This window comes from Camelus dromedarius, chromosome 5, assembly GCF_036321535.1.
Source record: "Camelus dromedarius isolate mCamDro1 chromosome 5, mCamDro1.pat, whole genome shotgun sequence".
Taxonomy (NCBI): domain Eukaryota; kingdom Metazoa; phylum Chordata; class Mammalia; order Artiodactyla; family Camelidae; genus Camelus; species Camelus dromedarius.
In genome coordinates, this window is record NC_087440.1 from 35,059,214 (window position 1) to 35,072,222 (window position 13,009).

Here is a 13,009-nt window from a genome sequence, read left to right on the forward strand (position 1 = left end):
TCTACCTATAATATAAAATTCTGCTTTCAATAGTCTTCATTTTCAGATCTACAATGATTCTTTTTCCTGCCTTTAACTTTTCCACAACAATTATGATGAACTGTCAGAAGCAACTACACCACTAAGACAAATGAAGCTTTATGAAATATTCCACAGCAGTTGTGATACTAAAACTTACTTTGTCTGTCAGCACCATCCTTTTATTTCTCATAGACCCTTGCACTTGGGAGAAATAAAATGGTCTGCATCATTAATTTCTGTGCCCAAATAGAGTTTCTCAGCAGGATGCACATGAGCTATTTAAAATGGAGTGGTGGTAAGACAGTCATTAATTATCCAGAAATGAATCTTAAGAATGTGAAAATTGCTTTAGTGAGAACCCATATCCTTTGAGAGAGACTGGCTGAAAGCTGGACAATGATGCACTGGCACCAACCAGAAAAAAAAAATGGGGTGTTATTTCACACAGCCAGGGACTTTAGGCCTAAAGTCCATGGGTTAGCCATTTAAGATGATCTTAGAACGAAGGATGGGAGTGACATACGTGTAATGTGTTTCATCTCTGTCTCACCAAAAGCCATGAGTGCTGTTAGCTATAGACATGTGAGATTAAATGAGATTTAAAATACACAAATCAAGTACACTCATCAATTTATCTAGAATTCCTACATAGTGTTTTTTTATCCTTTAGAATAATCAAGATTTGTGGTATTAATTTTTGTTCTTTTATTAGCACTTAGCATTTATTAAATCATTTAATACTTAAAACAACCACATGAGTGAGATATCTAATAACATTTCCATTTAACAAGTGAGGAAATGACAGCAGAGAGAAGCCAAATTAGTTATTGGAGCTGAAATTTGGACCCAGGCAGTAAGGCTCTAGAATCTATGCTCTAAATACCACATATGATGTTAAGATATATCATATCAACTTGCTTTTTTTGGCCTGAACTGAGGGTCTTTTGGACCTAAAGTCCACATTTACCAATTTTTTGTGTTCAGCAGATCATCAGATCTGAGTAGTAAACATTAGAAATCCTCTGGTAAAAATGATAATGTCCAAAAGAGAGTAGCAGGAAATAATGCAGCTCTGAAAAAGACAATTTAGCAATATCTGGGCTCCTTTGCTTTTTGATTTCATTTTTATTCTACTTGCTGAATAAGAGTGGCCAGAATTTCTTTTGAAAACTTTTCTAGTTAGAACCTCAAACTCCTCTAGCTTTATAAAGTACCTTGTCAACTTGCTACTAAATGTTTTTTTAATCATTCTTTATTTTAATTTCTCTGACAGAAGCCTTGTAAAGAGTATACAGGTGTAATGAATATTTCATAAAGATATGATTTATTAGGACTTCTCTGCCTTTGCTTCAAAAATTATCCATCCTTCAGAAAGCAAATACGCAAAAACTACCTGCTGGTATAGTAACTAAACCAAATCCCCTGAAGGCAAAGCTGAATTTCATAATAACTTCTGGGCCTTATAGACCATGAAAAAGATAGTTAGTCAATGTTCTATTAATATTTTAGCTGGCAAAGGAATATAGTTCTAAGCTACCACAGTGGCTGTCAGAACTTTCAGGTATACCACTGTAAAATTACTAATGATTTAATTTTTTATGAGCTCCATATCTTTTTATATGAAAATAAAATTGATTTAATGTCTAGAGGTAAAGAAAATTCTTATAACAGTTCCTTAGGGTATCTTACCAATGCCACCAATTTCTTTCTAAATATTCTCTCTGGCTGGTTACTTCTCCACTCTTAGTAATATCATGTCTATGTATCTGTCCTATTTGTTCATGACAGTTGCCTGCAAATGAATACCTTTTTTTTTTTTTTTTTACAATATTATTATTGCATGGTCTTAGTTATCTACAGTGAAGCCAGGCATAATTTGTCACCATCATTAATTATTATTTATAGAAACATCTACTAGGTGATTGCCTTAAAGGGCAACAGAAATACCTAAAGCACAAATGAAGATGAATAACTGTAATCTATCTCATTCTTCTTTTGTGTGAGTCTGAATTAATATCTGACTTACTCTCAGGTTGTGGTACACATCACTCTTAAAAATATGCTGTTGAAGGCCAAATTATAATTGCCCCATTGGTGTTGGTGACATTTTCCTATTCCAAATATGCATTAGCATGTGTTTATTTTTCACAAATACTCCTTAAGGTAGCCAATTAGTTGATGTTTCGGAATATACAATTAATGATTTTGTTCTTTCAAAGGTGGAAACGTATATATGTCACTTTTCAGAAAGCCAGAAATACTTTTAGGAAAACCTTGAAGTTAAATGTTAGTGATTCAAATACTGTTTATGCTTAATGTTTTAAGAATTCTGCACCAGCCTTTTAGTGATATTACTTAAAAGCACATAAAGTAACATTACAAAAAAGCACAAAAAAAGAAGAAACAAAATTGTGAATTAAAAGTTTTTTGTTATATTTTACTAGAAGAGAATATGGTAAAATTGTATTTCCCTCGGGCAGTAGTTCTCAAACTTTAGTGTATGCCTAAGGATATTTTAAAATACAGATAACTGGGCTTCACCCCTAGATGTTCATTAAGTCTGAGGTATGGCCCAAGAACTTACATTCCTAAAAACTCCCAGGTGAGACTGGTACTGCTGGTCCTTGAATAGATTCAAGCAATGTTGTCTTAAGACACTCAAGATGTAAACACCAATTGTTCTAAAGCCATGTAGAAATAAATGGTCCCATTACACTCGCAGATAGTGATATTACATAAGTAACCTGATACTATTGGAGAAGAAATATGAAAAATAAAAAAATAGAGACTCATTGTGATCTAATTAGGATTAATATTGTTCATGTCTTGAACATCATTGGATAAAAAATCAATTTAAATATGTAAGATAAACACATTGATTTAATGCATGTCATATTACTAACATACAATGTAAGAAAATTAAATGAAGTTCTATTAGGCAATGAATTTTTTAAAAATATATAGGCTTTGCATTTAGATATTAAAACTGAAATGAGATATTCAGTTACAGTTATTTTATGTTTCTTGACAGGCTTTTGAAATAAAATTAATTTGAACAATACACATATGAGAAAAAATATTGAAACAAGGACGGGCATTCTGTATGTAAGATAGGTACTGAAAAAGAAATACCAGTTTAACAATTAAACCTGCATTGTAGAGATTGGCTCCACAGGTGGTGGGATTTTTCAGTTACCAAATGTTCTCCATCCATGGCCTCTCTGCAGAATCTACCACCATAGGGTGCCAGCTAATGTCAGTGCAATGTAGTTGTGAGAAGGACCACTAGTAACCACTCATGGATGGCCAACTCATTCTCGGCCACAGCGGGTTTCTAAAAAGCTATTAAGGTTTCTACTGACCGAGAGAGATCACTTACATTTCTAAGAAAGAGCTCTTTAATGTGTCACTTTTCCTTTTATGTATAACACCATTTCAACTCCAAACCAATTATTCAGCATTTTTTTTTTTTTTGCTATCAAATTGGAAAGCTCTGACTCTTCTATTACACAGCCACATAACTTTCAATTACATTGGACAGGGAAATTTGAATGTATCAATTTAATCAATTTTCCCTGGGGAAAACAATAACAATTTGTCTCTGATTTGGGCCAAATCTAGACCGACTTACTCTTTTATTCATTCATACATTCATTCAATCAACCTAAGTTTGATAAGCACCCATTTCCCACCAGTCTCTAGTATACATGCATAAGACAGTAGGACAACATACCTTTTAACCTTAGTGAACAAACTGTTTCTTGGGGTAAAAGGGAAGATTACAGTTCCACAGTCCGCTGTTTGTTAGGCCGAGACATATGACAAATTCTGACCAACAGCTAATGCTCAGAAAAGATACGGGTCACACTTGAACTAGAGCATTTAACTGCCAATGCAAGACCCTTCAAAGTCTTCTCTGTTGCCATTAAAAATGTATATGTATTTCTCTTATTACATTTCTGAAATGGTCAACTGTCCTTTGATCTTTCCATTTGCAAATTTCATTTTTGAGAATATTTGAACTTTAGAAAGTGTCTTGCAGAATACATGCCCTTGAGAGCTAGTTTGTCCTACCTTGACCTCATCTTGGGAGAGAGGAAACCAAGGAAATGGGTGAGATGAGCCTTCAAGCTCTGGTTTAATATAATCATTGTGTTTTGCAATCATTAGTTGAGCCCAGCACCCAACTCTTCTAGATTTCAGACCCCGAAGTAGAGTGGGAATCCTTGGTGGGGAGAGGCTGCTTTGCCCTTAACTTTTGGACAATCTGAGGAGGAGGATGTCTTTGCTGATCTTGTTCTTTTGCATGTTACTTTTCTCCTTCTGTATTTTTGTGGAGAGAGTAAGGAAATAGGTTCTTAGAGGTGGTGCTCCTGCCCCCTCCCTGAAAAAAATGTAAGAGTCAAATCAGTTTGTCATGCTTCATTCAGAGTCCCATTGTGATATTTCTATAAACAAGATAAAAGGAAGAATATTTCCAATACGATACAATCCTAGCTTTCCAGAAAGGACAAAATTTTCAGGGACAGATCATCAAAATGTTGTCATACATCACCAATGATCAATTCTATGTCATAATTTTAAAAGCAACAAGTAAATAGAAGGTAAAAATTACTATGAAATGGTTAATATGAATAAACTGAAAAAAGAGATGTGGCAGATACTTAAAAGTTATCACATTTGCATATTAAAGATAAATTTGAGTTAGACTTGCTGAACTGAAACACCTGATCAAAGTAAAGTTTGAAGAAATACAAATATTACCAACACTGTTTTATTGAAAATCCTTCAGTGGTTTCCATTCTGTCTAATGTGAGAACCAAAAATCTGAACATCTTGAAAGCACCTCAGTGGTACTTTGTTTTCTGCCTTATCTCACAGGACTCTCCTTCCCCATGCATGTCTATCAATGCCAACCTATTTCACTTTCAGAATTAACTTCCTGATTCTTCCCTTATTGGAAATTTGCCCATGCTGTTATCTTTTACTGGAATTCTGTTACTCTAATGTTCACCATCTCCTCCTTGCATAGGTAATACAATGTACTTCTGTGTCTCTAATACCTAGTACAATGCATGGTAAGTTCTCATGAAAGCTATGTTAAACAAACTAATTAATTAATGGTATATTTGTATGTATATATGTATATGTAAAAATATATACATTCATATGTATGTATCTATGTAATTTTTAAAAACCAGAAGTACCAATTAATTTTTTGGGTTTTTTTTATTAAAGTATAGTCAGTTTACAATGTTGTGTTAATTTCTGGTGTACAGAATGTTTCAGTTATACATATACATACATATATTTGTTTTCATATTCTTTTTCATTATAGGTTACTACAAGATATTGAATATGGTTCCCTGTGCTATACAGAAGAACATTTTGTTTATCTATTTTATATATAATAGTTAGTATCTGTAAATCTCGAAATCCCAGTTTATCCCTTCCCACCCCCTTTCCCCTTCTGGTAACCATAAGTTTGTTCTCTATGTCTGTGAGTCTGTCTTTGTTTTATAAAAAAGTTCATTTGTGTCTCTCTCTCTCTTTTCGTTCTTTTTTTTTTTAGATTCCACATATGAGTCATATTGTATGGTATTTTTCTTTCTCTTTCTGGCTTACTTAACTTAGAATGACATTCTCCAGGTCCATCCATGTTCCTGCAAGTGGCATTATTTTATTCCTTTTTATGACTGAGTAGTATTCCATTGTTTAAATATACCACAACTCCTTTATCCAGTCATTTGTTGATGGACATTTACATATCTTGGCTACTGTAAATAGTGCTGCCATGAATATTGGGGGTACATGTGTCTTTTCGAATTAGAGCTCCCTCTGGATATATACCCAGGAGTATGATTGCTGGATCATAGCATAAGTCTAGTTTTAGTTTTTTGAGGGATCTCCATACTGTTTTCCATAATGGCTGCATCAAACTACATTCCCACCAACAGTGTAGGAGGGTTCCCTGTTCTCCACAGCCTCTACAGCATTTATCGTTTGTGAACTTTTGAATGATGGCCATTCTGACTGGTGTGAGGTAATTACTTAACTTTGTTCCTTTATTGTTAAGTTTTTTTTTTCTCTGACTTCTTTCAGGAGTTTTTCTTTATCTTTGGTTCTCTGTAGTTTGAAAATGATATACCTAGATGTAGTCTTTTGACATTTATCCTGCTTGGTGTTCTCTGAGTTTCTTGGATCAATGGTTTGGATTCTGATATTAAATTGAGGAAATTCTCAGTCATTATTGTTTCATATATATCTTCAGTTTCTCTCTCTCTTTCCAATATATATTCTGGTATTTTTAATTAATTAATTAATTTTTATTGAAGTATAGTCAGTTTGCAATGTGTCAATTTCTGGTGTATAGCATAATGTTTCGGTCATACATATATATATATACATATATTTCATTTCATATTCTTTTTCATGCTTAGGGAACACTTCACAATTTGCATGTCATCCTTGCATAGGAGCCAGGCTAATCTCTGTATCATTCCAATTTTAGTATATGTGTTGTTGAAGTGAGCACTAATCTGGTATTTTTATTATGCATATGTCACACCTTTTGCAGTTTTCCCACATCCTTAGATATTTTATGCTAATTTTTTACAATCTTTACTCTTTGCCTTTCCATTTTTGAGGATTCTATTGATTTATCCTCTAATTCAGAGATTCTTTCCTCAGCTGTGTCCAGTCTACTAATAAGCCCATCAAAGGCATTCTTCATTTCTGTTACAGTGTTTTTGATCTCTAGCATTTCTTTTTGGTTCTTTCTTAGGATTTTCATGTCTCTGCTTACAGCTATTGCATGGTGTTTACTTTATCCATTAGAGCCCCTAGCATGTTAATCAGAGTTGTTTTAAATTCTCAGTCTGGTAATTCCAACAGTCCTGCATGTCAGGTTCTCATGCTTACTCTGTCTCTTCAAATTGTGTCATTTTCTTTTTGGTAATCTTTGTAATTTTTTTCTTGCTAGCTGAACATAATGTACTGGGTATAAGGAACTGCTGTAAATATAGGCCTTTAGTAAGGTAGTGGTAAAGTGCAGGGAAAGGAGAAGCATTTTATAATCCTGTGATTAAGTGTCAGCCTTTAAATGAGCCTATACCTCTGGACTCTGAACTTTGTAGGAATTTTTCTGATTTTTTTGTTTCCTCTTCTTGGGTGAGATAGGATGGTACAATGGACTGAAGTTGGGTATTGCACCTTCTCCAAATCAGTTCAGCTCTGATAATATACCGGTAGGTTAGGCTCTTGTGAAATACTTTCCCCTGAGGGTAGGCCTTGTTAAGAACAAGAGTGCTCTGGCATATTTCAGAATTGTTCCATTTCCTCTCCTCCTACCAGAACTATGAGATTTTTTTTTTTCTAACAGTTACTGTGGAAACCTTGTCAAGTTCCTAGAGATAAATGACACAGTATTGTGGAGTTCCTTCTATGATGGGCTTCCCCGGGAGATTTCATTCTTGGACTGGTCCACACTGAGCCTCAAGGAACTCATCAATTGCATTTCAGGTCTCCTCACCCTGGCATTGCTTCCTGTGGCTGTTTCTGGTTTCCACTTGTGAGTCTCTGCTCCAGTGAGCAATGACTCCCTGTATTCGCTCGATTGTCTCTCCAGTCTTGGTGAGCAGCAAATTGTCCTGTGTTCTCCCTTGTCTTATGGATCCAAGAAAAGTTATTGATATTTCAGTCTGTTCAGCTTTTTACCTGTTAGGATGAAGTGGTGACTTCCATTCCAAGTCCCTACATGTGGAAGTAGAAACCACACTCAACAGTTTTATTTTCTTCCGAAATTCTGCCTTTAAGTGGCCTGTGGCCTGGTTTTTTGTGTTTTGCTTTTTCTTCTTCCTGAACTTACCTCTGTCTTGTAGAACCTGATTATATGAGGTCAAAAGAAGCTAGTTTGTGCATTCCACAATCTGCCTGGCAACAATCTTCATTAAATATCTTTTAGTTACTGTGGGTGACATAAGACAGATTTCTATTTTTCAAGCCTCCAGTAGTAGTTTTATTATGTTTTTTCCTATCTTCACTTGCTTCTCACTCCTAAAGCCAATGCTACATATTTTAGGGTCTTATTATTCTAGCACTCCATTTCTAGTTGCCGATTGTAATAATGGTTGACTATTTCTGTGTAACAAACACTCCCAAATTCAACTAGGTTAGTTGATCTAAGATGGAGTCAGTTGAAGTGTATCTGCTCCATGTTTCTCTTATATTGCTTGCAGCAACAGGCTAGACTACACATATTTATCTTAGGGCGATGGTGGAAGTTCAAGAGAGAAAGAATAGTACATGGATTTTTAACTCTTTTGTCACTTCACACCTGCTATAATCCACTAAAAAATATAAACAACATGACCTGTTCTAAAGAAAGCTTGTTTTGTGATATACCTTATGCCCACAGAGGTGGGGCATGGTTGAAGTAAATATTTCTGAATAGTTATCTAATTTGCAACAACTTCATTCTATATTGGTACACATGTTTTTAAATGAAATTTTTTTTATTTCTCTCTTTCTGTCTCTAAATAAACACATACATGCACAGCTACTACTAGCCCATATGTAATATGGGGAAAAAGAGTTCTTTCTTGTGGTTGGAGACATTTCTAATGTGCAAGATTTGGTAAGTAAAGTGTCAAATTTTAGGTTATTCTTACCCTTTTGCTTTAAAGTCTTCATAGATTGAATAAGTTGCACCACCAAATACAAATATCTTATAGACATATAACTCTAACAACAGAAATTACAAGTGTTTTCTTAGCAACTCATAGCTTCCTAGACTTGGGACTTGTGGTATGTAAATTCCTATGCCACCTTCTCTAAGCAACAGGTTTTTTTGCATCTGAATCAGCAATAATGCATTCAAAATAGGATCTTTTGGGGAAAGGGTTTGGGAAGGGATAAATTTGGGAGTTTGACATTTGCAAATGTTAGCCACTATATATAAAAATAGATTTTAAAAAAACTAAATTTCCTCTTTATAGCACAAGGAACTATATTCAATATCTTATAATAACCTTTAGTGAAAAATAATATGAAAACAAATATATGTATATATATGCATGACTGGGACATTATGCTGTACATCAGAAACTGACACATTGTAACTGACCATACTTCAGTAAAAAAAAAAAAAAAAAGGACTTTTACATTGAGATAACATTATGCTTTGTTGCTATGGAAACTATCTACTCTTTCTGAAAAGCTTTCCTAGTCCTCTGTTCTCTCTGCATGTTTTACCCCTCAGACTCCATAGCTGCTACTTTGTGTCTGCCTTTGCTTTGATTTTGATTGAGTGGAGTTTTATGACCTTCATACTCCTAGTATAATCATTTCTTTGATCTGAATTTTGCTTTCTTTTCCAAGAAAGGAAGAGTTTAAGTAAACATTTGTCATTTATTTCTACTATCTCTTTAATTTTTAGATAGCAAATTGTCAAATCTAAGTAAATCTTTTAAAGGAATAAATGTTTAAGTAAGTCATTCTTAGTCATTGAGCCTGGATTTTATGATCATTTTCCCTCTTTATTTAAAACTATTAAAAAGCATAAATCCGAACCTTAACTCAGCCAACAAAGCCCCTGAAATCCATGATTTTCCCCAAGGCTTCTGTGAGTGATAGAAATACTGCCATAAACTGCGCCAGTGGGCTACATAAATGGTTCAAAGCCCTCCAAGTGTTTAAACCTAAGAATGCTTCAGGAGAGTGTTTTGTCTGTAAAAACATAGCTGACTTGGTAATATGATGAGAGTAGTATGTCCATCAAGATTTCTGGAAGGAAAATGAATCTCCTACCTTCCTATCTTCTACAGTTTTTTCTGATGGAGCTTTTTGAAATATGAGGTCATACTCAGAACTTGAAGATCATTTTCAGTTAGGAATTGATCAAAGATATATGAATAGTGGAATTTTGATAAGGACAAGGTAGAAAGTATCAATAATCCATATTTAAATAGAGTTGAGATATGCCTTTTAATTATTCATACACAGCTTTGGCATGGTGACTTGCTGTTTGGAACACAATAGAATGGCTTTTGGTGCTTATAATGGTTAATTTCATGTGTCAACTTGGCTAGCCTATGGTGTCCAGTTGTTTGGTCAAACACTAGTCTAAATGTTGAAGGTGAAGATATTTTATAGTTGTGATAAGCACTTAGAATCAGTTGATTTTAAGTAAAGGAGATTATTTGCAATAAAGTGAATAGGACTCATTTAATCAGTTGAAGGTCTTACAAGCAAAAAGTGAGGTAAGTTTCCAGGAGAAAAAGGAATTCTGCCTTAAAACTGTAACGGAGAAATCTTACCTAAATTTGCAGTCTGTCAGTCTGCCCTATATATTTTGGATTTAACACTAGAACTTCAATCCTTGACTGGGTTTCTGTCCTTCCAGGCTGCCCTTCAGATTTTGGACTTCTCAGTCTTCAGAATCACCATCAGTTAATTCTTTAAAATAAATCTCTTTCTTTATATACTTATATCTCACTGAAATATTTTTTCTGGAAAAAATATTTTTAAAATATTTCTGACATGTTAAAATGGTAAGGAAAACTTAATTTAAAACTCTTGCAATAGGGAGCAAGATCAGGCTCAACTCCAAATACAACAGGGACACATGGAAATTTATGGCCAAGGAGCAGGGTGGGAGGGTAAGGGCAGTCAGTGGATGGAAAGTTACTAAGAAGAGAAATCACAGGGGTAGTTGGGGGCTGTGGGGAGGTGTTCTTGCTAAACCGACTTAATAGGATTTCCACTAAAAGCAGGCCAGGGTGATCAGATATCAAAGGTTGGGGGGGGCTCTCACTGAGCTGACTTAGCAGGATTCTTGCTAAAACTGGATTTGGCGAGGACACAGAAGTCCAAGGTCAAGGTCTAGTTGAGACAAGGGCTCAGAGGAGCCTAACTAAAGTTTGATCAAAGAGGAGTCTTTGTGAGAACATTGATTCATACAGTGAGTACTTTTCCCAAAGATATCTTCTATTATACATCTAAAAAACATAAGCATATTTTAGCCACATCTTCCAGGAGAGTATGAAGTATGACACGAAATATAAATCCTGTATTAAAAGTTTGTGTATATGCACTAAGATTTGGGAATTCTAGCTCATCTATAAATAATTGGCTAAACAAATATTTTTAGCATCCACGGAATATCTACTTGCCCACCAGGAGTGGAAATTTAGTATTTATAAGGGGAAATGTAGGATAATTTCATTCATTTTTCAAGCAGAGTGTATTTTAAATATACAGACCAGTTTTTAAACTTATTGTATAAAATGATAAACTATGTTCTTTTTCTTATTAAGTCAAATAAGGGATTGTATATTAAATATTTCTTTAAGTGGCAGCAGCTGGCTTACTGCTATGTGAAGTGCAGTCTCAGCTACATCTACTATTTTGAAATTTGCAGAATTGGAACTGAAAATAAGAGCAGATAAAACTTTATTAGCAAATACACAAAAATGTACTCACTTAAATTTAGGCACATAATTCTAAGGAATGGTTTAATAGTATATAAGAAGACCGACTCAGTAAGTGCTGCAGTTGTAAATACTCATCTCTGCACTACTATCCATAACAATGAACTGTTTTTACTATCCAGATGAAGAGGTAATAACAGTGTCAAGGGATTCTACGTAAATGAATCTCATAGGCATTGTAACAGCACATAATAGAAATGACTTTCTCACCTGGTAAATGACTTTCTAAAAGGCAAGTAGTGGTACAAATTCAATTATTTAAAATCTGTGAGTTTCTTTCCTTTCTCCTAGTTAGTATGTCTTTTTTGTTTCCTTGATAATAGGCAAGGGTTTGTAAAGTAGTAATGGAGAAAAAATTATGGATGGCTGATACAAGGAAGTGAGAAATGGAATATATCTTATTATATTGCAAATTTGCCACTTTCCTTTGAATTGATGGAGATGATATCTAAGACAACAAATGACCAACAGGCTTCATGTGCATTTATTATATTGTGTTTTAAGAGAAGATGTGAATAGATGAGTTTTGGTTTTTTTTTTGTTTTTTTTTTTTGTCAACGTAGTACTTTCCTGTACAGCATTTCAGATCTCAAATGTTTGCTGAAAAATAACAGGTCTCTGTAAGTGATATAAGGTGAAGTTACCATCCACAGGACTTAAGCAGATTACTGTGAAAAACTGCATTAAAAAATAAACTTAAACCCATCCATCTTTATCCTGCAAAACAATTAAATACATTTAACATATTAACGTAGATCATGATCTCCATATTAATATAAATTACAAAATTTCAAAGGCTTTTTTCTTTAACCAGACCATCTCATGATATCAGGGTCTATGGAATTACATGTTAGAGATTGTATTATTATACCCAATTACTGGCTCCCTTGCCTGTAAAAGATGACTTGTTCCTACCAGGCACTATGTAACTGGCAGAACCTCATTGTGAAAGGAGAATATATGCTTGTCCCATGGACTTGCGCTTGGACATAAGACTTATTTTGTCCAATAGGATGTGGACAGAAGTGATACAGGCATAGTTGGAGGATAAGCTTTAAGAGCTATGCCATGGATCACCCAAGTCCTTTTTCTCTGCCAGGAGGTAATGAAAGAGGTGATGCTTTTAGCCTGGATCATAGAATGAATAGCAACCTGGAACAGAGCTATAAATAATCCTCAAAGGGCATGTACTGTGAGAGAAAATAAACTTTTGTTGTGGATTGCTAAGATTTCAGGGGTTATTTGTTACCACAACATAATTTAGTGAAATCTTTTGGCTGCATATACTTCAGAAAAAAATTCATCCCAAGTGAATGTTTGTATGCTACATCAGAATACAATATGCAAATTTAATTTTTAAAGTGTAGCATCACTATTATTACAGTCATCCAAATGTATATTGATCTTATGAGTTTATCTTAGTATATTAGATTTCAGTTATCATACAGTGTCAAAAAGACACAATCTGGCTTTTAAGCAGATTCAAGACAAATAGAGAA

At 34.3% G+C, this 13,009-nt stretch overlaps 1 long non-coding RNA gene and 1 other non-coding gene across 2 annotated transcripts in view; one reads left to right on the forward strand and one right to left on the reverse strand.

The window, feature by feature from the left end:
* LOC105094197 (uncharacterized) overlaps nucleotides 1-13,009 on the forward strand; it is a 1,056,246-nt gene that overhangs the window by 813,827 nt on the left and 229,410 nt on the right. The gene's annotated exons all lie outside the window — the stretch shown is intronic.
* LOC116153653 (U6 spliceosomal RNA) lies at nucleotides 6,454-6,556 on the reverse strand. The gene has a single exon (XR_004137549.1). It is a non-coding gene; the product is annotated as a U6 spliceosomal RNA (small nuclear RNA).